Source organism: Mytilus galloprovincialis, chromosome 13 (genome assembly GCF_965363235.1).
Source record: "Mytilus galloprovincialis chromosome 13, xbMytGall1.hap1.1, whole genome shotgun sequence".
NCBI classification, from domain to species: Eukaryota; Metazoa; Mollusca; class Bivalvia; order Mytilida; family Mytilidae; genus Mytilus; species Mytilus galloprovincialis.
The window spans coordinates 51472051-51496013 of record NC_134850.1 but is presented as its reverse complement, the minus strand read 5'-3'; the positions used below and the strand labels follow the sequence as shown (position 1 = coordinate 51496013).

At 39.8% G+C, this 23963-nt stretch overlaps 1 long non-coding RNA gene across 1 annotated transcript in view; it reads left to right on the top strand.

Moving 5' to 3' along the window:
• Positions 1 to 23963, top strand: part of LOC143056260 (uncharacterized) — a 33739-nt gene that overhangs the window by 3909 nt on the left and 5867 nt on the right. The window contains exons 2-4 of the long non-coding RNA XR_012972271.1: positions 200 to 248; positions 23034 to 23104; positions 23878 to 23945. This is a non-coding gene — a long non-coding RNA (uncharacterized LOC143056260). The remainder of the gene's footprint in view (positions 1 to 199; positions 249 to 23033; positions 23105 to 23877; positions 23946 to 23963) is intronic.

Genomic DNA, 23963 nt, shown 5'->3' with positions numbered 1-23963 from the left:
TGGTTAGACTGATAGCAAATTTAGGTCCCCTCAGTTAGGTAGATTGTAAATGAAACTATTCCTTGAAATACCAGAACAGGAAAAAGAAACGAAAGTTACATTCGTGCACCATTATTCATTTGGATACTTAAGAGGGTTTTTGTTTGTCATGTTTCACCACTGTATGTACCGATCATAACACTTGATTTTACTTCTTTAGGTTGCTCTTCCTAAAGCGAGTATCATCAGGATGTTCTTCCACAGAAAAGGTAACCTCTAGAAAAAATATATTCCCCAAGGTCAAAAGTCGGTAATATGAAAATAGTCTATTGGATTAATGTTGGTACAATACTAAATTACTATCAACACAAGGTATAAAACTAATAACCAAAATCATCTACTGTTTTCATAATATGGTCATAAAAATTAGGACAAACCATCTTTGTTTGAAGGATGAGTTTATTTTGGTCATGCATTTTATTTTATTGTACATCAAAATTATAGAAATTGGACTTTTTTTTCTTTTTTAATTGTCAGAGTTTAGATAATGCTAGGAAATTTGTTACCATAAAAGATTCAGATGATATTCATTCCAAGGTCACATATATACTAGAAAGCACATTTAACGAAGGAAAACTTACCAATCACACACACATTCCATAGTGGGCCAAGTCTTCCCTTAACCTTTTTACTACACTTTTTCACAAAAAACAACATTAGAAAAATTGAGATGAAGGAGAAGCGGCAGGACCTGTGCTTTATGATGGTAAGTATTCAGCTGTGCAAAGTACATTGGATAGTACTGATCTAGAAAACAGCGGGGATATAAACTTGTTAAAATTGGAGAACTCACTTCTACTATGGCCATATGAGTTTTGAACCTACAATTTTAACAAAAGATTTCTATAGGCAGATCCTTTTTTTATAGACGGGCCCAATGGAACTGAAGTTCTAATCATTGTTGAGAAATATGGACCAACCTACCACCTGAAATTTGATTGCAGATTCATAGCTAATTTTCTTTCCCCTTCACCACTTGCTTTTTAGCCATTGACAATTTTGGGATTAGCTGTTCTCTTGACAAGAAGATTGTCTAGGATTTTTCATATGGAAGGCATTAGACTGATAGTGTGAGATATAACCTTCCTCACAACATCAGTATCCTGGACATCAACCTTCACAGACTCAGAGATGCTTTACTTCCTTCCACTTCAACACTTTGTTTTTTTGCCATGTGATGAAGCAGAAGATTTAGGTTAGCTGTCCCCTTGACTTGAAGATTGTCTAGGATCCTTCATATGGAAGGCATAAGACTGATAGTGTGCGATATAACCATACTCACACCATATGTATTTTGGACACCAATCTTTCATGTCTGTCCTCTTTGACTAGAAGATTGTCTAGGATCCTTCATATGGAAGGCATAAGACTGATAGTGTGAGATATAACCATACTCACACCATCAGTATCCTGGACACCAATCTTTCATGTCTGACCTCTTGACTAGAAGTTTGTCTAGGATCCTTCATAAAGAAGGCTATAGACTGATAGTGTGAGATATAACCATACTCACACCATCAGTATCCTGGACACCAATCTCTCATGTCTGACCTCTTGACTAGAAGTTTGTCTAGGATCCTTCATAAAGAAGGCATTAGACTGATAGTGTGAGATATAACCATCCTCACACCATCAGTATCCTGGACACCTATCTTCCAAATCTATTCATCACCACTATGGTTTTCTACAATTTGATGAAGCAGAAGGTTTGGGTTCAGCTGTCCTCTCGACGAGAATATTTTCTAGGATCTTTCATTTGGAAGGTATACGACTGATAGTGTGAGATATAACCTTCCTCACACCATCAGTATCCTGGACACCAATCTTTCATGTCTGTCCTCTTGACTAGAAGATTGTCTAGGATCCTTCACAAGGAAGGCTTTAGACTGATAGTGTGAGATATAACCATACTCACACCATCAGTATCCTGGACACCAATCTTTCATGTCTGACCTCTTGACTAGAAGATTGTCTAGGATCATTCTAATGGAAGTCATTAGACTGATAGTATGAGATATAACCATCCTCACACCATCAGTATCCTGGACATGAACCTCTACAGACTGGGATGCTCTACCCTCTTCCACTTCACCACTTTGGTTTTCTCCCATGTGATGATGCAGAGGTTAGCTGTCCCCTTGACTTGAAGATTATCTAGGATCCTTCATATGGAAGGCATAAGACTGATAGTGTGAGATATAACCATGCTCACACCATCAGTATCCTGGACACCAATCTTTCATGTCTGTCCTCTTGACTAGAAGATTGTCTAGGATCCTTCATATGGAAGGCATAAGACTGATAGTGTGAGATATAACCATCCTCACACCATCAGTATCCTGGACACCAATCTTTCATGTCTGACCTCTTGACTAGAAGATTGTCTAGGATCCTTCATATGGAAGGCATAAGACTGATAGTGTGAGATATAAACATACTCACACCATCAGTATCCTGGACACCAATCTTTCATGTCTGTCCTCTTGACTAGAAGATTGTCTAGGATCCTTCATAAAGAAGGCTATAGACTGATAGTGTGAGATATAACCATACTCACACCATCAGTATCCTGGACACCAATCTTTCATGTCTGTCCTCTTGACTAGAAGATTGTCTAGGATCCTTCATAAAGAAGGCTATAGACTGATAGTGTGAGATATAACCATACTCACACCATCAGTATCCTGGACACCAATCTTTCATGTCTGTCCTCTTGACTAGAAGATTGTCTAGAATCCTTCATAAAGAAGTCTATAGACTGATAGTGTGAGATATAACCATACTCACACCATCAGTATCCTGGACACCAATCTTTCATGTCTGTCCTCTTGACTAGAAGATTGTCTAGGATCCTTCATCAAGAACGCTATAGACTGATAGTGTGAGATATAACCTTACTCACACCATCAGTATCCTGGACACCAATCTTTTATGTCTGTCCTCGTGACTAGAAGATTGTCTAGGATCCTTCATAAGGAAGGCATTAGACTGATAGTGTGAGATATAACCATACTCACACCATCAGTATCCTGGACACCAATCTTTTATGTCTGTCCTCGTGACTAGAAGATTGTCTAGGATCCTTCATAAGGAAGGCATTAGACTGATAGTGTGAGATATAACCATACTCACACCATCAGTATCCTGGACACCAATCTTTCATGTCTGTCCTCTTGACTAGAAGATTGTCAAGGGTCCTTCATAAAGAAGGCTATAGACTGATAGTGTGAGATATAACCATCCTCACACCATCAGTATCCTGGACACCAATCTTTCATGTCTGTCCTCTTGACTAGAAGATTGTCTAGGATCCTTCATAAAGAAGGCTATAAACTGATAGTGTGAGATATAACCATCCTCACACCATCAGTATCCTGGACATGAACCTCTACAGACTGGGATGCTCTACCCTCTTCCACTTCACCACTTTGGTTTTCTCCCATGTGATGATGCAGAGGTTAGCTGTCCCCTTGACTTGAAGATTATCTAGGATCCTTCATATGGAAGGCATAAGACTGATAGTGTGAGATATAACCATGCTCACACCATCAGTATCCTGGACACCAATCTTTCATGTCTGTCCTCTTGACTAGAAGATTGTCTAGGATCCTTCATATGGAAGGCATAAGACTGATAGTGTGAGATATAACCATCCTCACACCATCAGTATCCTGGACACCAATCTTTCATGTCTGACCTCTGGACTAGAAGATTGTCTAGGATCCTTCATATGGAAGGCATAAGACTGATAGTGTGAGATATAAACATACTCACACCATCAGTATCCTGGACACCAATCTTTCATGTCTGTCCTCTTGACTAGAAGATTGTCTAGGATCCTTCATAAAGAAGGCTATAGACTGATAGTGTGAGATATAACCATACTCACACCATCAGTATCCTGGACACCAATCTTTCATGTCTGTCCTCTTGACTAGAAGATTGTCTAGGATCCTTCATAAAGAAGGCTATAGACTGATAGTGTGAGATATAACCATACTCACACCATCAGTATCCTGGACACCAATCTTTCATGTCTGTCCTCTTGACTAGAAGATTGTCTAGAATCCTTCATAAAGAAGTCTATAGACTGATAGTGTGAGATATAACCATACTCACACCATCAGTATCCTGGACACCAATCTTTCATGTCTGTCCTCTTGACTAGAAGATTGTCTAGGATCCTTCATCAAGAACGCTATAGACTGATAGTGTGAGATATAACCTTACTCACACCATCAGTATCCTGGACACCAATCTTTTATGTCTGTCCTCGTGACTAGAAGATTGTCTAGGATCCTTCATAAGGAAGGCATTAGACTGATAGTGTGAGATATAACCATACTCACACCATCAGTATCCTGGACACCAATCTTTTATGTCTGTCCTAGTGACTAGAAGATTGTCTAGGATCCTTCATAAGGAAGGCATTAGACTGATAGTGTGAGATATAACCATACTCACACCATCAGTATCCTGGACACCAATCTTTCATGTCTGTCCTCTTGACTAGAAGATTGTCAAGGGTCCTTCATAAAGAAGGCTATAGACTGATAGTGTGAGATATAACCATCCTCACACCATCAGTATCCTGGACACCAATCTTTCATGTCTGTCCTCTTGACTAGAAGATTGTCTAGGATCCTTCATAAAGAAGGCTATAAGACTGATAGTGTGAGATATAACCATCCTCACACCATCAGTATCCTGGACATGAACCTCTACAGACTGGGATGCTCTACCCTCTTCCACTTCACCACTTTGGTTTTCTCCCATGTGATGATGCAGAGGTTAGCTGTCCCCTTGACTTGAAGATTATCTAGGATCCTTCATATGGAAGGCATAAGACTGATAGTGTGAGATATAACCATGCTCACACCATCAGTATCCTGGACACCAATCTTTCATGTCTGTCCTCTTGACTAGAAGATTGTCTAGGATCCTTCATATGGAAGGCATAAGACTGATAGTGTGAGATATAACCATCCTCACACCATCAGTATCCTGGACACCAATCTTTCATGTCTGACCTCTGGACTAGAAGATTGTCTAGGATCCTTCATATGGAAGGCATAAGACTGATAGTGTGAGATATAAACATACTCACACCATCAGTATCCTGGACACCAATCTTTCATGTCTGTCCTCTTGACTAGAAGATTGTCTAGGATCCTTCATAAAGAAGGCTATAGACTGATAGTGTGAGATATAACCATACTCACACCATCAGTATCCTGGGCACCAATCTTTCATGTCTGTCCTCTTGACTAGAAGATTGTCTAGGATCCTTCATAAAGAAGGCTATAGACTGATAGTGTGAGATATAACCATACTCACACCATCAGTATCCTGGACACCAATCTTTCATGTCTGTCCTCTTGACTAGAAGATTGTCTAGGATCCTTCATAAAGAAGTCTATAGACTGATAGTGTGAGATATAACCATACTCACACCATCAGTATCCTGGACACCAATCTTTCATGTCTGTCCTCTTGACTAGAAGATTGTCTAGGATCCTTCATCAAGAACGCTATAGACTGATAGTGTGAGATATAACCATACTCACACCATCAGTATCCTGGACACCAATCTTTTATGTCTGTCCTCGTGACTAGAAGATTGTCTAGGATCCATCATAAGGAAGGCATTAGACTGATAGTGTGAGATATAACCATACTCACACCATCAGTATCCTGGACACCAATCTTTTATGTCTGTCCTCGTGACTAGAAGATTGTCTAGGATCCTTCATAAGGAAGGCATTAGACTGATAGTGTGAGATATAACCATACTCACACCATCAGTATCCTGGACACCAATCTTTCATGTCTGTCCTCTTGACTAGAAGATTGTCAAGGGTCCTTCATAAAGAAGGCTATAGACTGATAGTGTGAGATATAACCATCCTCACACCATCAGTATCCTGGACACCAATCTTTCATGTCTGTCCTCTTGACTAGAAGATTGTCTAGGATCCTTCATAAAGAAGGCTATAGACTGATAGTGTGAGATATAATCATCCTCACACCATCAGTATCCTGGACACCAATCTTTCATGTCTGTCCTCTTGACTAGAAGATTGTCTAGGATCCTTCATAAAGAAGGCTATAGACTGATAGTGTGAGATATAACCATAATCACACCATCAGTATCCTGGACACCAATCTTTCATGTCTGTCCTCTTGACTAGAAGATTGTCTAGGATCCTTCATAAAGAAGGCTATAGACTGATAGTGTGAGATATAACCATACTCACACCATCAGTATCCTGGACACCAATCTTTCATGTCTGTCCTCTTGACTAGAAGATTGTCTAGGATCCTTCATAAAGAAGGCTATAGACTGATAGTGTGAGATATAACCATCCTCACACCATCAGTATCCTGGACACCAATCTTTCATGTCTGTCCTCTTGACTAGAAGATTGTCTAGGATCCTTCATAAAGAAGGCTATAAGACTGATAGTGTGAGATATAACCATCCTCACACCATCAGTATCCTGGACATGAACCTCTACAGACTGGGATGCTCTACCCTCTTCCACTTCACCACTTTGGTTTTCTCCCATGTGATGATGCAGAGGTTAGCTGTCCCCTTGACTTGAAGATTATCTAGGATCCTTCATATGGAAGGCATAAGACTGATAGTGTGAGATATAACCATGCTCACACCATCAGTATCCTGGACACCAATCTTTCATGTCTGTCCTCTTGACTAGAAGATTGTCTAGGATCCTTCATATGGAAGGCATAAGACTGATAGTGTGAGATATAACCATCCTCACACCATCAGTATCCTGGACACCAATCTTTCATGTCTGACCTCTTGACTAGAAGATTGTCTAGGATCCTTCATATGGAAGGCATAAGACTGATAGTGTGAGATATAAACATACTCACACCATCAGTATCCTGGACACCAATCTTTCATGTCTGTCCTCTTGACTAGAAGATTGTCTAGGATCCTTCATAAAGAAGGCTATAGACTGATAGTGTGAGATATAACCATACTCACACCATCAGTATCCTGGACACCAATCTTTCATGTCTGTCCTCTTGACTAGAAGATTGTCTAGGATCCTTCATAAAGAAGGCTATAGACTGATAGTGTGAGATATAACCATACTCACACCATCAGTATCCTGGACACCAATCTTTCATGTCTGTCCTCTTGACTAGAAGATTGTCTAGAATCCTTCATAAAGAAGTCTATAGACTGATAGTGTGAGATATAACCATACTCACACCATCAGTATCCTGGACACCAATCTTTCATGTCTGTCCTCTTGACTAGAAGATTGTCTAGGATCCTTCATCAAGAACGCTATAGACTGATAGTGTGAGATATAACCATACTCACACCATCAGTATCCTGGACACCAATCTTTTATGTCTGTCCTCGTGACTAGAAGATTGTCTAGGATCCTTCATAAGGAAGGCATTAGACTGATAGTGTGAGATATAACCATACTCACACCATCAGTATCCTGGACACCAATCTTTTATGTCTGTCCTCGTGACTAGAAGATTGTCTAGGATCCTTCATAAGGAAGGCATTAGACTGATAGTGTGAGATATAACCATACTCACACCATCAGTATCCTGGACACCAATCTTTCATGTCTGTCCTCTTGACTAGAAGATTGTCAAGGGTCCTTCATAAAGAAGGCTATAGACTGATAGTGTGAGATATAACCATCCTCACACCATCAGTATCCTGGACACCAATCTTTCATGTCTGTCCTCTTGACTAGAAGATTGTCTAGGATCCTTCATAAAGAAGGCTATAAACTGATAGTGTGAGATATAACCATCCTCACACCATCAGTATCCTGGACATGAACCTCTACAGACTGGGATGCTCTACCCTCTTCCACTTCACCACTTTGGTTTTCTCCCATGTGATGATGCAGAGGTTAGCTGTCCCCTTGACTTGAAGATTATCTAGGATCCTTCATATGGAAGGCATAAGACTGATAGTGTGAGATATAACCATGCTCACACCATCAGTATCCTGGACACCAATCTTTCATGTCTGTCCTCTTGACTAGAAGATTGTCTAGGATCCTTCATATGGAAGGCATAAGACTGATAGTGTGAGATATAACCATCCTCACACCATCAGTATCCTGGACACCAATCTTTCATGTCTGACCTCTTGACTAGAAGATTGTCTAGGATCCTTCATATGGAAGGCATAAGACTGATAGTGTGAGATATAAACATACTCACACCATCAGTATCCTGGACACCAATCTTTCATGTCTGTCCTCTTGACTAGAAGATTGTCTAGGATCCTTCATAAAGAAGGCTATAGACTGATAGTGTGAGATATAACCATACTCACACCATCAGTATCCTGGACACCAATCTTTCATGTCTGTCCTCTTGACTAGAAGATTGTCTAGGATCCTTCATAAAGAAGGCTATAGACTGATAGTGTGAGATATAACCATACTCACACCATCAGTATCCTGGACACCAATCTTTCATGTCTGTCCTCTTGACTAGAAGATTGTCTAGGATCCTTCATAAAGAAGTCTATGGACTGATAGTGTGAGAAATAACCATACTCACACCATCAGTATCCTGGACACCAATCTTTCATGTCTGTCCTCTTGACTAGAAGATTGTCTAGGATCCTTCATCAAGAACGCTATAGACTGATAGTGTGAGATATAACCATACTCACACCATCAGTATCCTGGACACCAATCTTTTATGTCTGTCCTCGTGACTAGAAGATTGTCTAGGATCTTTCATAAGGAAGGCATTAGACTGATAGTGTGAGATATAACCATACTCACACCATCAGTATCCTGGACACCAATCTTTTATGTCTGTCCTCGTGACTAGAAGATTGTCTAGGATCCTTCATAAGGAAGGCATTAGACTGATAGTGTGAGATATAACCATACTCACACCATCAGTATCCTGGACACCAATCTTTTATGTCTGTCCTCGTGACTAGAAGATTGTCTAGGATCCTTTATAAGGAAGGCATTAGACTGATAGTGTGAGATATAACCATACTCACACCATCAGTATCCTGGACACCAATCTTTCATGTCTGTCCTCTTGACTAGAAGATTGTCAAGGGTCCTTCATAAAGAAGGCTATAGACTGATAGTGTGAGATATAACCATCCTCACACCATCAGTATCCTGGACACCAATCTTTCATGTCTGTCCTCTTGACTAGAAGATTGTCTAGGATCCTTCATAAAGAAGGCTATAGACTGATAGTGTGAGATATAATCATCCTCACACCATCAGTATCCTGGACACCAATCTTTCATGTCTGTCCTCTTGACTAGAAGATTGTCTAGGATCCTTCATAAAGAAGGCTATAGACTGATAGTGTGAGATATAACCATAATCACACCATCAGTATCCTGGACACCAATCTTTCATGTCTGTCCTCTTGACTAGAAGATTGTCTAGGATCCTTCATAAAGAAGGCTATAGACTGATAGTGTGAGATATAATCATCCTCACACCATCAGTATCCTGGACACCAATCTTTCATGTCTGTCCTCTTGACTAGAAGATTGTCTAGGATCCTTCATAAAGAAGGCTATAGACTGATAGTGTGAGATATAACCATAATCACACCATCAGTATCCTGGACACCAATCTTTCATGTCTGTCCTCTTGACTAGAAGATTGTCTAGGATCCTTCATAAAGAAGGCTATAGACTGATAGTGTGAGATATAACCATACTCACACCATCAGTATCCTGGACACCAATCTTTCATGTCTGTCCTCTTGACTAGAAGATTGTCTAGGATCCTTCATAAAGAAGGCTATAAGACTGATAGTATGAGATATAACCATCCTCACACCATCAGTATCCTGGACATGAACCTCTACAGACTGGGATGCTCCACCCTCTTCCACTTCACCACTTTGGTTTTCTCCCATGTGATGATGCAGAGGTTAGCTGTCCCCTTGACTTGAAGATTGTCTAGGATCCTTCATATGGAAGGCATTAGACTGATAGTGTGAGATATTACCTTCCTCACAACATCAGTATCCTGGACATCAACCTTCACAGACTCAGAGATGCTTTACTTCCTTCCACTTCAACACTTTGTTTTTTTGCCATGTGATGAAGCAGAAGATTTAGGTTAGCTGTCCCCTTGACTTGAAGATTGTCTAGGATCCTTCATATGGAAGGCATAAGACTGATAGTGTGCGATATAACCATACTCACACCATATGTATTCTGGACACCAATCTTTCATGTCTGTCCTCTTTGACTAGAAGATTGTCTAGGATCCTTCATATGGAAGGCATAAGACTGATAGTGTGAGATATAACCATACTCACACCATCAGTATCCTGGACACCAATCTTTCATGTCTGACCTCTTGACTAGAAGTTTGTCTAGGATCCTTCATAAAGAAGGCTATAGACTGATAGTGTGAGATATAACCATACTCACACCATCAGTATCCTGGACACCAATCTCTCATGTCTGACCTCTTGACTAGAAGTTTGTCTAGGATCCTTCATAAAGAAGGCATTAGACTGATAGTGTGAGATATAACCATCCTCACACCATCAGTATCCTTGACACCTATCTTCCAAATCTATTCATCACCACTATGGTTTTCTACAATTTGATGAAGCAGAAGGTTTGGGTTCAGCTGTCCTCTCGACGAGAATATTTTCTAGGATCTTTCATTTGGAAGGTATACGACTGATAGTGTGAGATATAACCTTCCTCACACCATCAGTATCCTGGACACCAATCTTTCATGTCTGTCCTCTTGACTAGAAGATTGTCTAGGATCCTTCACAAGGAAGGCTTTAGACTGATAGTGTGAGATATAATCATCCTCACACCATCAGTATCCTGGACACCAATCTTTCATGTCTGTCCTCTTGACTAGAAGATTGTCTAGGATCCTTCATAAAGAAGGCTATAGACTGATAGTGTGAGATATAACCATAATCACACCATCAGTATCCTGGACACCAATCTTTCATGTCTGTCCTCTTGACTAGAAGATTGTCTAGGATCCTTCATAAAGAAGGCTATAGACTGATAGTGTGAGATATAACCATACTCACACCATCAGTATCCTGGACACCAATCTTTCATGTCTGTCCTCTTGACTAGAAGATTGTCTAGGATCCTTCATAAAGAAGGCTATAAGACTGATAGTATGAGATATAACCATCCTCACACCATCAGTATCCTGGACATGAACCTCTACAGACTGGGATGCTCCACCCTCTTCCACTTCACCACTTTGGTTTTCTCCCATGTGATGATGCAGAGGTTAGCTGTCCCCTTGACTTGAAGATTGTCTAGGATCCTTCATATGGAAGGCATTAGACTGATAGTGTGAGATATTACCTTCCTCACAACATCAGTATCCTGGACATCAACCTTCACAGACTCAGAGATGCTTTACTTCCTTCCACTTCAACACTTTGTTTTTTTGCCATGTGATGAAGCAGAAGATTTAGGTTAGCTGTCCCCTTGACTTGAAGATTGTCTAGGATCCTTCATATGGAAGGCATAAGACTGATAGTGTGCGATATAACCATACTCACACCATATGTATTCTGGACACCAATCTTTCATGTCTGTCCTCTTTGACTAGAAGATTGTCTAGGATCCTTCATATGGAAGGCATAAGACTGATAGTGTGAGATATAACCATACTCACACCATCAGTATCCTGGACACCAATCTTTCATGTCTGACCTCTTGACTAGAAGTTTGTCTAGGATCCTTCATAAAGAAGGCTATAGACTGATAGTGTGAGATATAACCATACTCACACCATCAGTATCCTGGACACCAATCTCTCATGTCTGACCTCTTGACTAGAAGTTTGTCTAGGATCCTTCATAAAGAAGGCATTAGACTGATAGTGTGAGATATAACCATCCTCACACCATCAGTATCCTTGACACCTATCTTCCAAATCTATTCATCACCACTATGGTTTTCTACAATTTGATGAAGCAGAAGGTTTGGGTTCAGCTGTCCTCTCGACGAGAATATTTTCTAGGATCTTTCATTTGGAAGGTATACGACTGATAGTGTGAGATATAACCTTCCTCACACCATCAGTATCCTGGACACCAATCTTTCATGTCTGTCCTCTTGACTAGAAGATTGTCTAGGATCCTTCACAAGGAAGGCTTTAGACTGATAGTGTGAGATATAACCATACTCACACCATCAGTATCCTGGACACCAATCTTTCATGTCTGACCTCTTGACTAGAAGATTGTCTAGGATCATTCTAATGGAAGTCATTAGACTGATAGTATGAGATATAACCATCCTCACACCATCAGTATCCTGGACATGAACCTCTACAGACTGGGATGCTCTACCCTCTTCCACTTCACCACTTTGGTTTTCTCCCATGTGATGATGCAGAGGTTAGCTGTCCCCTTGACTTGAAGATTATCTAGGATCCTTCATATGGAAGGCATAAGACTGATAGTGTGAGATATAACCATGCTCACACCATCAGTATCCTGGACACCAATCTTTCATGTCTGTCCTCTTGACTAGAAGATTGTCTAGGATCCTTCATATGGAAGGCATAAGACTGATAGTGTGAGATATAACCATCCTCACACCATCAGTATCCTGGACACCAATCTTTCATGTCTGACCTCTTGACTAGAAGATTGTCTAGGATCCTTCATATGGAAGGCATAAGACTGATAGTGTGAGATATAAACATACTCACACCATCAGTATCCTGGACACCAATCTTTCATGTCTGTCCTCTTGACTAGAAGATTGTCTAGGATCCTTCATAAAGAAGGCTATAGACTGATAGTGTGAGATATAACCATACTCACACCATCAGTATCCTGGACACCAATCTTTCATGTCTGTCCTCTTGACTAGAAGATTGTCTAGGATCCTTCATAAAGAAGGCTATAGACTGATAGTGTGAGATATAACCATACTCACACCATCAGTATCCTGGACACCAATCTTTCATGTCTGTCCTCTTGACTAGAAGATTGTCTAGAATCCTTCATAAAGAAGTCTATAGACTGATAGTGTGAGATATAACCATACTCACACCATCAGTATCCTGGACACCAATCTTTCATGTCTGTCCTCTTGACTAGAAGATTGTCTAGGATCCTTCATCAAGAACGCTATAGACTGATAGTGTGAGATATAACCATACTCACACCATCAGTATCCTGGACACCAATCTTTTATGTCTGTCCTCGTGACTAGAAGATTGTCTAGGATCCTTCATAAGGAAGGCATTAGACTGATAGTGTGAGATATAACCATACTCACACCATCAGTATCCTGGACACCAATCTTTTATGTCTGTCCTCGTGACTAGAAGATTGTCTAGGATCCTTCATAAGGAAGGCATTAGACTGATAGTGTGAGATATAACCATACTCACACCATCAGTATCCTGGACACCAATCTTTCATGTCTGTCCTCTTGACTAGAAGATTGTCAAGGGTCCTTCATAAAGAAGGCTATAGACTGATAGTGTGAGATATAACCATCCTCACACCATCAGTATCCTGGACACCAATCTTTCATGTCTGTCCTCTTGACTAGAAGATTGTCTAGGATCCTTCATAAAGAAGGCTATAAGACTGATAGTGTGAGATATAACCATCCTCACACCATCAGTATCCTGGACATGAACCTCTACAGACTGGGATGCTCTACCCTCTTCCACTTCACCACTTTGGTTTTCTCCCATGTGATGATGCAGAGGTTAGCTGTCCCCTTGACTTGAAGATTATCTAGGATCCTTCATATGGAAGGCATAAGACTGATAGTGTGAGATATAACCATGCTCACACCATCAGTATCCTGGACACCAATCTTTCATGTCTGTCCTCTTGACTAGAAGATTGTCTAGGATCCTTCATATGGAAGGCATAAGACTGATAGTGTGAGATATAACCATCCTCACACCATCAGTATCCTGGACACCAATCTTTCATGTCTGACCTCTTGACTAGAAGATTGTCTAGGATCCTTCATATGGAAGGCATAAGACTGATAGTGTGAGATATAAACATACTCACACCATCAGTATCCTGGACACCAATCTTTCATGTCTGTCCTCTTGACTAGAAGATTGTCTAGGATCCTTCATAAAGAAGGCTATAGACTGATAGTGTGAGATATAACCATACTCACACCATCAGTATCCTGGACACCAATCTTTCATGTCTGTCCTCTTGACTAGAAGATTGTCTAGGATCCTTCATAAAGAAGGCTATAGACTGATAGTGTGAGATATAACCATACTCACACCATCAGTATCCTGGACACCAATCTTTCATGTCTGTCCTCTTGACTAGAAGATTGTCTAGGATCCTTCATAAAGAAGGCTATAGACTGATAGTGTGAGATATAACCATACTCACACCATCAGTATCCTGGACACCAATCTTTCATGTCTGTCCTCTTGACTAGAAGATTGTCTAGAATCCTTCATAAAGAAGTCTATAGACTGATAGTGTGAGATATAACCATACTCACACCATCAGTATCCTGGACACCAATCTTTCATGTCTGTCCTCTTGACTAGAAGATTGTCTAGGATCCTTCATCAAGAACGCTATAGACTGATAGTGTGAGATATAACCATACTCACACCATCAGTATCCTGGACACCAATCTTTTATGTCTGTCCTCGTGACTAGAAGATTGTCTAGGATCCTTCATAAGGAAGGCATTAGACTGATAGTGTGAGATATAACCATACTCACACCATCAGTATCCTGGACACCAATCTTTTATGTCTGTCCTCGTGACTGGAAGATTGTCTAGGATCCTTCATAAGGAAGGCATTAGACTGATAGTGTGAGATATAACCATACTCACACCATCAGTATCCTGGACACCAATCTTTCATGTCTGTCCTCTTGACTAGAAGATTGTCAAGGGTCCTTCATAAAGAAGGCTATAGACTGATAGTGTGAGATATAACCATCCTCACACCATCAGTATCCTGGACACCAATCTTTCATGTCTGTCCTCTTGACTAGAAGATTGTCTAGGATCCTTCATAAAGAAGGCTATAAACTGATAGTGTGAGATATAACCATCCTCACACCATCAGTATCCTGGACATGAACCTCTACAGACTGGGATGCTCTACCCTCTTCCACTTCACCACTTTGGTTTTCTCCCATGTGATGATGCAGAGGTTAGCTGTCCCCTTGACTTGAAGATTATCTAGGATCCTTCATATGGAAGGCATAAGACTGATAGTGTGAGATATAACCATGCTCACACCATCAGTATCCTGGACACCAATCTTTCATGTCTGTCCTCTTGACTAGAAGATTGTCTAGGATCCTTCATATGGAAGGCATAAGACTGATAGTGTGAGATATAACCATCCTCACACCATCAGTATCCTGGACACCAATCTTTCATGTCTGACCTCTGGACTAGAAGATTGTCTAGGATCCTTCATATGGAAGGCATAAGACTGATAGTGTGAGATATAAACATACTCACACCATCAGTATCCTGGACACCAATCTTTCATGTCTGTCCTCTTGACTAGAAGATTGTCTAGGATCCTTCATAAAGAAGGCTATAGACTGATAGTGTGAGATATAACCATACTCACACCATCAGTATCCTGGACACCAATCTTTCATGTCTGTCCTCTTGACTAGAAGATTGTCTAGGATCCTTCATAAAGAAGGCTATAGACTGATAGTGTGAGATATAACCATACTCACACCATCAGTATCCTGGACACCAATCTTTCATGTCTGTCCTCTTGACTAGAAGATTGTCTAGGATCCTTCATAAAGAAGTCTATAGACTGATAGTGTGAGAAATAACCATACTCACACCATCAGTATCCTGGACACCAATCTTTCATGTCTGTCCTCTTGACTAGAAGATTGTCTAGGATCCTTCACCAAGAACGCTATAGACTGATAGTGTGAGATATAACCATACTCACACCATCAGTATCCTGGACACCAATCTTTTATGTCTGTCCTCGTGACTAGAAGATTGTCTAGGATCTTTCATAAGGAAGGCATTAGACTGATAGTGTGAGATATAACCATACTCACACCATCAGTATCCTGGACACCAATCTTTTATGTCTGTCCTCGTGACTAGAAGATTGTCTAGGATCCTTCATAAGGAAGGCATTAGACTGATAGTGTGAGATATAACCATACTCACACCATCAGTATCCTGGACACCAATCTTTTATGTCTGTCCTCGTGACTAGAAGATTGTCTAGGATCCTTTATAAGGAAGGCATTAGACTGATAGTGTGAGATATAACCATACTCACACCATCAGTATCCTGGACACCAATCTTTCATGTCTGTCCTCTTGACTAGAAGATTGTCAAGGGTCCTTCATAAAGAAGGCTATAGACTGATAGTGTGAGATATAACCATCCTCACACCATCAGTATCCTGGACACCAATCTTTCATGTCTGTCCTCTTGACTAGAAGATTGTCTAGGATCCTTCATAAAGAAGGCTATAGACTGATAGTGTGAGATATAATCATCCTCACACCATCAGTATCCTGGACACCAATCTTTCATGTCTGTCCTCTTGACTAGAAGATTGTCTAGGATCCTTCATAAAGAAGGCTATAGACTGATAGTGTGAGATATAACCATAATCACACCATCAGTATCCTGGACACCAATCTTTCATGTCTGTCCTCTTGACTAGAAGATTGTCTAGGATCCTTCATAAAGAAGGCTATAGACTGATAGTGTGAGATATAATCATCCTCACACCATCAGTATCCTGGACACCAATCTTTCATGTCTGTCCTCTTGACTAGAAGATTGTCTAGGATCCTTCATAAAGAAGGCTATAGACTGATAGTGTGAGATATAACCATAATCACACCATCAGTATCCTGGACACCAATCTTTCATGTCTGTCCTCTTGACTAGAAGATTGTCTAGGATCCTTCATAAAGAAGGCTATAGACTGATAGTGTGAGATATAACCATACTCACACCATCAGTATCCTGGACACCAATCTTTCATGTCTGTCCTCTTGACTAGAAGATTGTCTAGGATCCTTCATAAAGAAGGCTATAAGACTGATAGTATGAGATATAACCATCCTCACACCATCAGTATCCTGGACATGAACCTCTACAGACTGGGATGCTCCACCCTCTTCCACTTCACCACTTTGGTTTTCTCCCATGTGATGATGCAGAGGTTAGCTGTCCCCTTGACTTGAAGATTGTCTAGGATCCTTCATATGGAAGGCATTAGACTGATAGTGTGAGATATTACCTTCCTCACAACATCAGTATCCTGGACATCAACCTTCACAGACTCAGAGATGCTTTACTTCCTTCCACTTCAACACTTTGTTTTTTTGCCATGTGATGAAGCAGAAGATTTAGGTTAGCTGTCCCCTTGACTTGAAGATTGTCTAGGATCCTTCATATGGAAGGCATAAGACTGATAGTGTGCGATATAACCATACTCACACCATATGTATTCTGGACACCAATCTTTCATGTCTGTCCTCTTTGACTAGAAGATTGTCTAGGATCCTTCATATGGAAGGCATAAGACTGATAGTGTGAGATATAACCATACTCACACCATCAGTATCCTGGACACCAATCTTTCATGTCTGACCTCTTGACTAGAAGTTTGTCTAGGATCCTTCATAAAGAAGGCTATAGACTGATAGTGTGAGATATAACCATACTCACACCATCAGTATCCTGGACACCAATCTCTCATGTCTGACCTCTTGACTAGAAGTTTGTCTAGGATCCTTCATAAAGAAGGCATTAGACTGATAGTGTGAGATATAACCATCCTCACACCATCAGTATCCTTGACACCTATCTTCCAAATCTATTCATCACCACTATGGTTTTCTACAATTTGATGAAGCAGAAGGTTTGGGTTCAGCTGTCCTCTCGACGAGAATATTTTCTAGGATCTTTCATTTGGAAGGTATACGACTGATAGTGTGAGATATAACCTTCCTCACACCATCAGTATCCTGGACACCAATCTTTCATGTCTGTCCTCTTGACTAGAAGATTGTCTAGGATCCTTCACAAGGAAGGCTTTAGACTGATAGTGTGAGATATAACCATACTCACACCATCAGTATCCTGGACACCAATCTTTCATGTCTGACCTCTTGACTAGAAGATTGTCTAGGATCATTCTAATGGAAGTCATTAGACTGATAGTATGAGATATAACCATCCTCACACCATCAGTATCCTGGACATGAACCTCTACAGACTGGGATGCTCTACCCTCTTCCACTTCACCACTTTGGTTTTCTCCCATGTGATGATGCAGAGGTTAGCTGTCCCCTTGACTTGAAGATTATCTAGGATCCTTCATATGGAAGGCATAAGACTGATAGTGTGAGATATAACCATGCTCACACCATCAGTATCCTGGACACCAATCTTTCATGTCTGTCCTCTTGACTAGAAGATTGTCTAGGATCCTTCATATGGAAGGCATAAGACTGATAGTGTGAGATATAACCATCCTCACACCATCAGTATCCTGGACACCAATCTTTCATGTCTGACCTCTTGACTAGAAGATTGTCTAGGATCCTTCATATGGAAGGCATAAGACTGATAGTGTGAGATATAAACATACTCACACCATCAGTATCCTGGACACCAATCTTTCATGTCTGTCCTCTTGACTAGAAGATTGTCTAGGATCCTTCATAAAGAAGGCTATAGACTGATAGTGTGAGATATAACCATACCCACACCATCAGTATCCTGGACACCAATCTTTCATGTCTGTCCTCTTGACTAGAAGATTGTCTAGGATCCTTCATAAAGAAGGCTATAGACTGATAGTGTGAGATATAACCATACTCACACCATCAGTATCCTGGACACCAATCTTTCATGTCTGTCCTCTTGACTAGAAGATTGTCTAGAATCCTTCATAAAGAAGTCTATAGACTGATAGTGTGAGATATAACCATACTCACACCATCAGTATCCTGGACACCAATCTTTCATGTCTGTCCTCTTGACTAGAAGATTGTCTAGGATCCTTCATCAAGAACGCTATAGACTGATAGTGTGAGATATAACCATACTCACACCATCAGTATCCTGGACACCAATCTTTTATGTCTGTCCTCGTGACTAGAAGATTGTCTAGGATCCTTCATAAGGAAGGCATTAGACTGATAGTGTGAGATATAACCATACTCACACCATCAGTATCCTGGACACCAATCTTTTATGTCTGTCCTCGTGACTAGAAGATTGTCTAGGATCCTTCATAAGGAAGGCATTAGACTGATAGTGTGAGATATAACCATACTCACACCATCAGTATCCTGGACACCAATCTTTCATGTCTGTCCTCTTGACTAGAAGATTGTCAAGGGTCCTTCATAAAGAAGGCTATAGACTGATAGTGTGAGATATAACCATCCTCACACCATCAGTATCCTGGACACCAATCTTTCATGTCTGTCCTCTTGACTAGAAGATTGTCTAGGATCCTTCATAAAGAAGGCTATAAACTGATAGTGTGAGATATAACCATCCTCACACCATCAGTATCCTGGACATGAACCTCTACAGACTGGGATGCTCTACCCTCTTCCACTTCACCACTTTGGTTTTCTCCCATGTGATGATGCAGAGGTTAGCTGTCCCCTTGACTTGAAGATTATCTAGGATCCTTCATATGGAAGGCATTAGACTGATAGTGTGAGATATAACCATGCTCACACCATCAGTATCCTGGACACCAATCTTTCATGTCTGTCCTCTTGACTAGAAGATTGTCTAGGATCCTTCATATGGAAGGCATAAGACTGATAGTGTGAGATATAACCATCCTCACACCATCAGTATCCTGGACACCAATCTTTCATGTCTGTCCTCTTGACTAGAAGATTGTCTAGGATCCTTCATATGGAAGGCATAAGACTGATAGTGTGAGATATAACCATCCTCACACCATCAGTATCCTGGACACCAATCTTTCATGTCTGACCTCTTGACTAGAAGATTGTCTAGGATCCTTCATATGGAAGGCATAAGACTGATAGTGTGAGATATAAACATACTCACACCATCAGTATCCTGGACACCAATCTTTCATGTCTGTCCTCTTGACTAGAAGATTGTCTAGGATCCTTCATAAAGAAGGCTATAGACTGATAGTGTGAGATATAACCATACTCACACCATCAGTATCCTGGACACCAATCTTTCATGTCTGTCCTCTTGACTAGAAGATTGTCTAGGATCCTTCATAAAGAAGGCTATAGACTGATAGTGTGAGATATAACCATACTCACACCATCAGTATCCTGGACACCAATCTTTCATGTCTGTCCTCTTGACTAGAAGATTGTCTAGGATCCTTCATAAAGAAGTCTATAGACTGATAGTGTGAGATATAACCATACTCACACCATCAGTATCCTGGACACCAATCTTTCATGTCTGTCCTCTTGACTAGAAGATTGTCTAGGATCCTTCATCAAGAACGCTATAGACTGATAGTGTGAGATATAACCATACTCACACCATCAGTATCCTGGACACCAATCTTTTATGTCTGTCCTCGTGACTAGAAGATTGTCTAGGATCCTTCATAAGGAAGGCATTAGACTGATAGTGTGAGATATAACCATACTCACACCATCAGTATCCTGGACACCAATCTTTTATGTCTGTCCTCGTGACTAGAAGATTGTCTAGGATCCTTCATAAGGAAGGCATTAGACTGATAGTGTGAGATATAACCATACTCACACCATCAGTATCCTGGACACCAATCTTTCATGTCTGTCCTCTTGACTAGAAGATTGTCAAGGGTCCTTCATAAAGAAGGCTATAGACTGATAGTGTGAGATATAACCATCCTCACACCATCAGTATCCTGAACACCAATCTTTCATTTCTGTCCTCTTGACTAGAAGATTGTCTAGGATCCTTCATAAAGAAGGCTATAAACTGATAGTGTGAGATATAATCATCCTCACACCATCAGTATCCTGGACACCAATCTTTCATGTCTGTCCTCTTGACTAGAAGATTGTCTAGGATCCTTCATAAAGAAGGCTATAGACTGATAGTGTGAGATATAACCATAATCACACCATCAGTTTCCTGGACACCAATCTTTCATGTCTGTCCTCTTGACTAGAAGATTGTCTAGGATCCTTCATAAAGAAGGCTATAGACTGATAGTGTGAGATATAACCATACTCACACCATCAGTATCCTGGACACCAATCTTTCATGTCTGTCCTCTTGACTAGAAGATTGTCTAGGATCCTTCATAAAGAAGGCTATAGACTGATAGTGTGAGATATAACCATCCTCACACCATCAGTATCCTGGACACCAATCTTTCATGTCTGTCCTCTTGACTAGAAGATTGTCTAGGATCCTTCATAAAGAAGGCTATAGACTGATAGTGTGAGATATAACCATACTCACACCATCAGTATCCTGGACACCAATCTTTTATGTCTGTCCTCGTGACTAGAAGATTGTCTAGGATCCTTCATAAGGAAGGCATTAGACTGATAGTGTGAGATATAACCATCCTCACACCATCAGTATCCTGGACACCAATCTTTCATGTCTGTCCTCTTGACTAGAAGATTGTCTAGGATCCTTCATAAAGAAGGCTATAGACTGATAGTGTGAGAATTATAACCATACTCACACCATCAGTATCCTGGACACCAATCTTTCATGTCCGTCCTCTTGACTAGAAGATTGTCTAGGATCCTTCATATGGAAGTCATTAGACTGATAGTATGAGATATAACCATACTCACACCATCAGTATCCTGGACACCAATCTTTCATGTCTGTCCTCTTGACTAGAAGATTGTCAAGGGTCCTTCATAAGGAAGGCTTTAGACTGATAGTGTGAGATATAACCATCCTCACACCATCAGTATCCTGGACACCAATCTTTCATGTCTGTCCTCTTGACTAGAAGATTGTCTAGGATCCTTCTAATGGAAGTCATTAGACTGATAGTGTGAGATATAACCTACCTCACACCATCAGTATCCTGGACACCAATCTTTCATGTCTGTCCTCTTGACTATAAGATTGTCTAGGATCCTTCATATGGAAGGCATAAGACTGATTGTGTGCCATATAACCATACTCACACCATCAGTATCCTGGACACCAATCTTTCATGTCTGTCCTCTTGACTAGAAGATTGTCTAGGATCCTTCATAAAGAAGGCTATAGACTGATAGTGTAAGATATAACCATCCTCATACCATCAGTATCCTGGACACCAATCTTTCATGTCTGTCCTCTTGACTAGAAGATTGTCAAGGGTCCTTCATAAAGAAGGCTATAGACTGATAGTGTGAGATATAACCTACCTCACACCATCAGTATCCTGGACATCATCTTCCAAATCTATTCATCACCACTATGGTTTTCTGCAATGGGATGAAGCAGAAGGTTTGGGTTCAGCTGTCCTTTCGACGAGAATATTTTCTAGGATCTTTCATTTGGAAGGTATAGGACTGATAGTGTGAGATATAACATACTCTTATCCCATTTTACAACTTTGGTTCAGTTGAGCCAAAGGCCTGAAACTTCAATTCCATTGGATCTGTCTATCAAAATTAATCTAGCAGGAAAACTTTTGTTAAGAAAGTAGGTTGACTTTCTCATATGGGCATAGCAAAAGTGAAGCCTCCAATTTAAGCTGGTTTTTATCCCACTGTTTTCTGGTTTGACATTTTTTAGTTTTTTTATGACCATAAAATTTTATATCAGAAAAGAAAATCCTGAGATAGGATTTTACCTCAAAAGAGAAGTTTTAGTTCAATGGAAGATAACTGTTAGAGCATAAAATAAAAAAAATGAGGTTAAAATTAAAATTAAAATATTTCTTTAGAAAACTAAATTTTAGGCTGTTGATTTAAAAGATTTGTAATATATATATTAGTGTTAATTTGAATTCTTTTTTAGGTTCTTCCAGCGGCTAAGTTTTAATGGATTTGGAGTAAGACTTGGTGGTCTAATACTTAGCTAATAATTAGGTAGGTTTATAATTCCTCTAGTGAAACACATTTTATATTCATTTAAGGAAAGTGTTCTTAACTCTAAAGTTGTTAGAGGTCAGAAAATGTGTTTTTTTTTTTTTTTTTTTTTTTTTACATTTTTATGACTTAAAATTGGTATGAGAGTGTAGAATAAAAATGATAGAATTTGTTCATACTTAGCCAAAACATAGTATATATTGATATATGTTAAAAAATATACTAAAAATGATAGGTCACGGCACATTTTGTCAAGCTACAGGTTGTGACAAAATGACACAGTTTGTATGGATTATACAGGAAAAAACACAATTTTGTGATTAGAAACTAATCGAATTGATAGAATTGTAAAATAAATTAGGAAAAGATAGCTTTTAGACAATGCTTTGAGAATATCAAAAGAAAAGATAGAGTCACTGTACGTTTTTCAGACTAAAATACAAAATAGGAAAATTCAATGTAGATTCCTTTAGAAAATGCACTGTTTTAGAATTACCTCCCCTTAAAATGCCATTTTAAAAACATTTAAATATCTACATTCCTGCATCAAATTTTGCTAATTTGATAGAAAATCTGGACCTTAGGTTCTCTGTTTTTTTACAATCCAAGATGACAAAAGACACCCATACCACCTTAAAATTACAATTGTTCCTCAATCCATGGAAATTGTTCCCCACCAAAAATATATGATTCTGCAATAATATATTTACAATACAATGTTCCAATAATTTTTTTAAAACAAATTTTGAATGACTTATCATTTTACTTTTCAGGCCAGCATTTATTATAATTTGTCAGTATGGATTGATGTTTAGAATGGCCATTCAAGCCGATTTTTAAAGTAAGAATGAGTATTGTA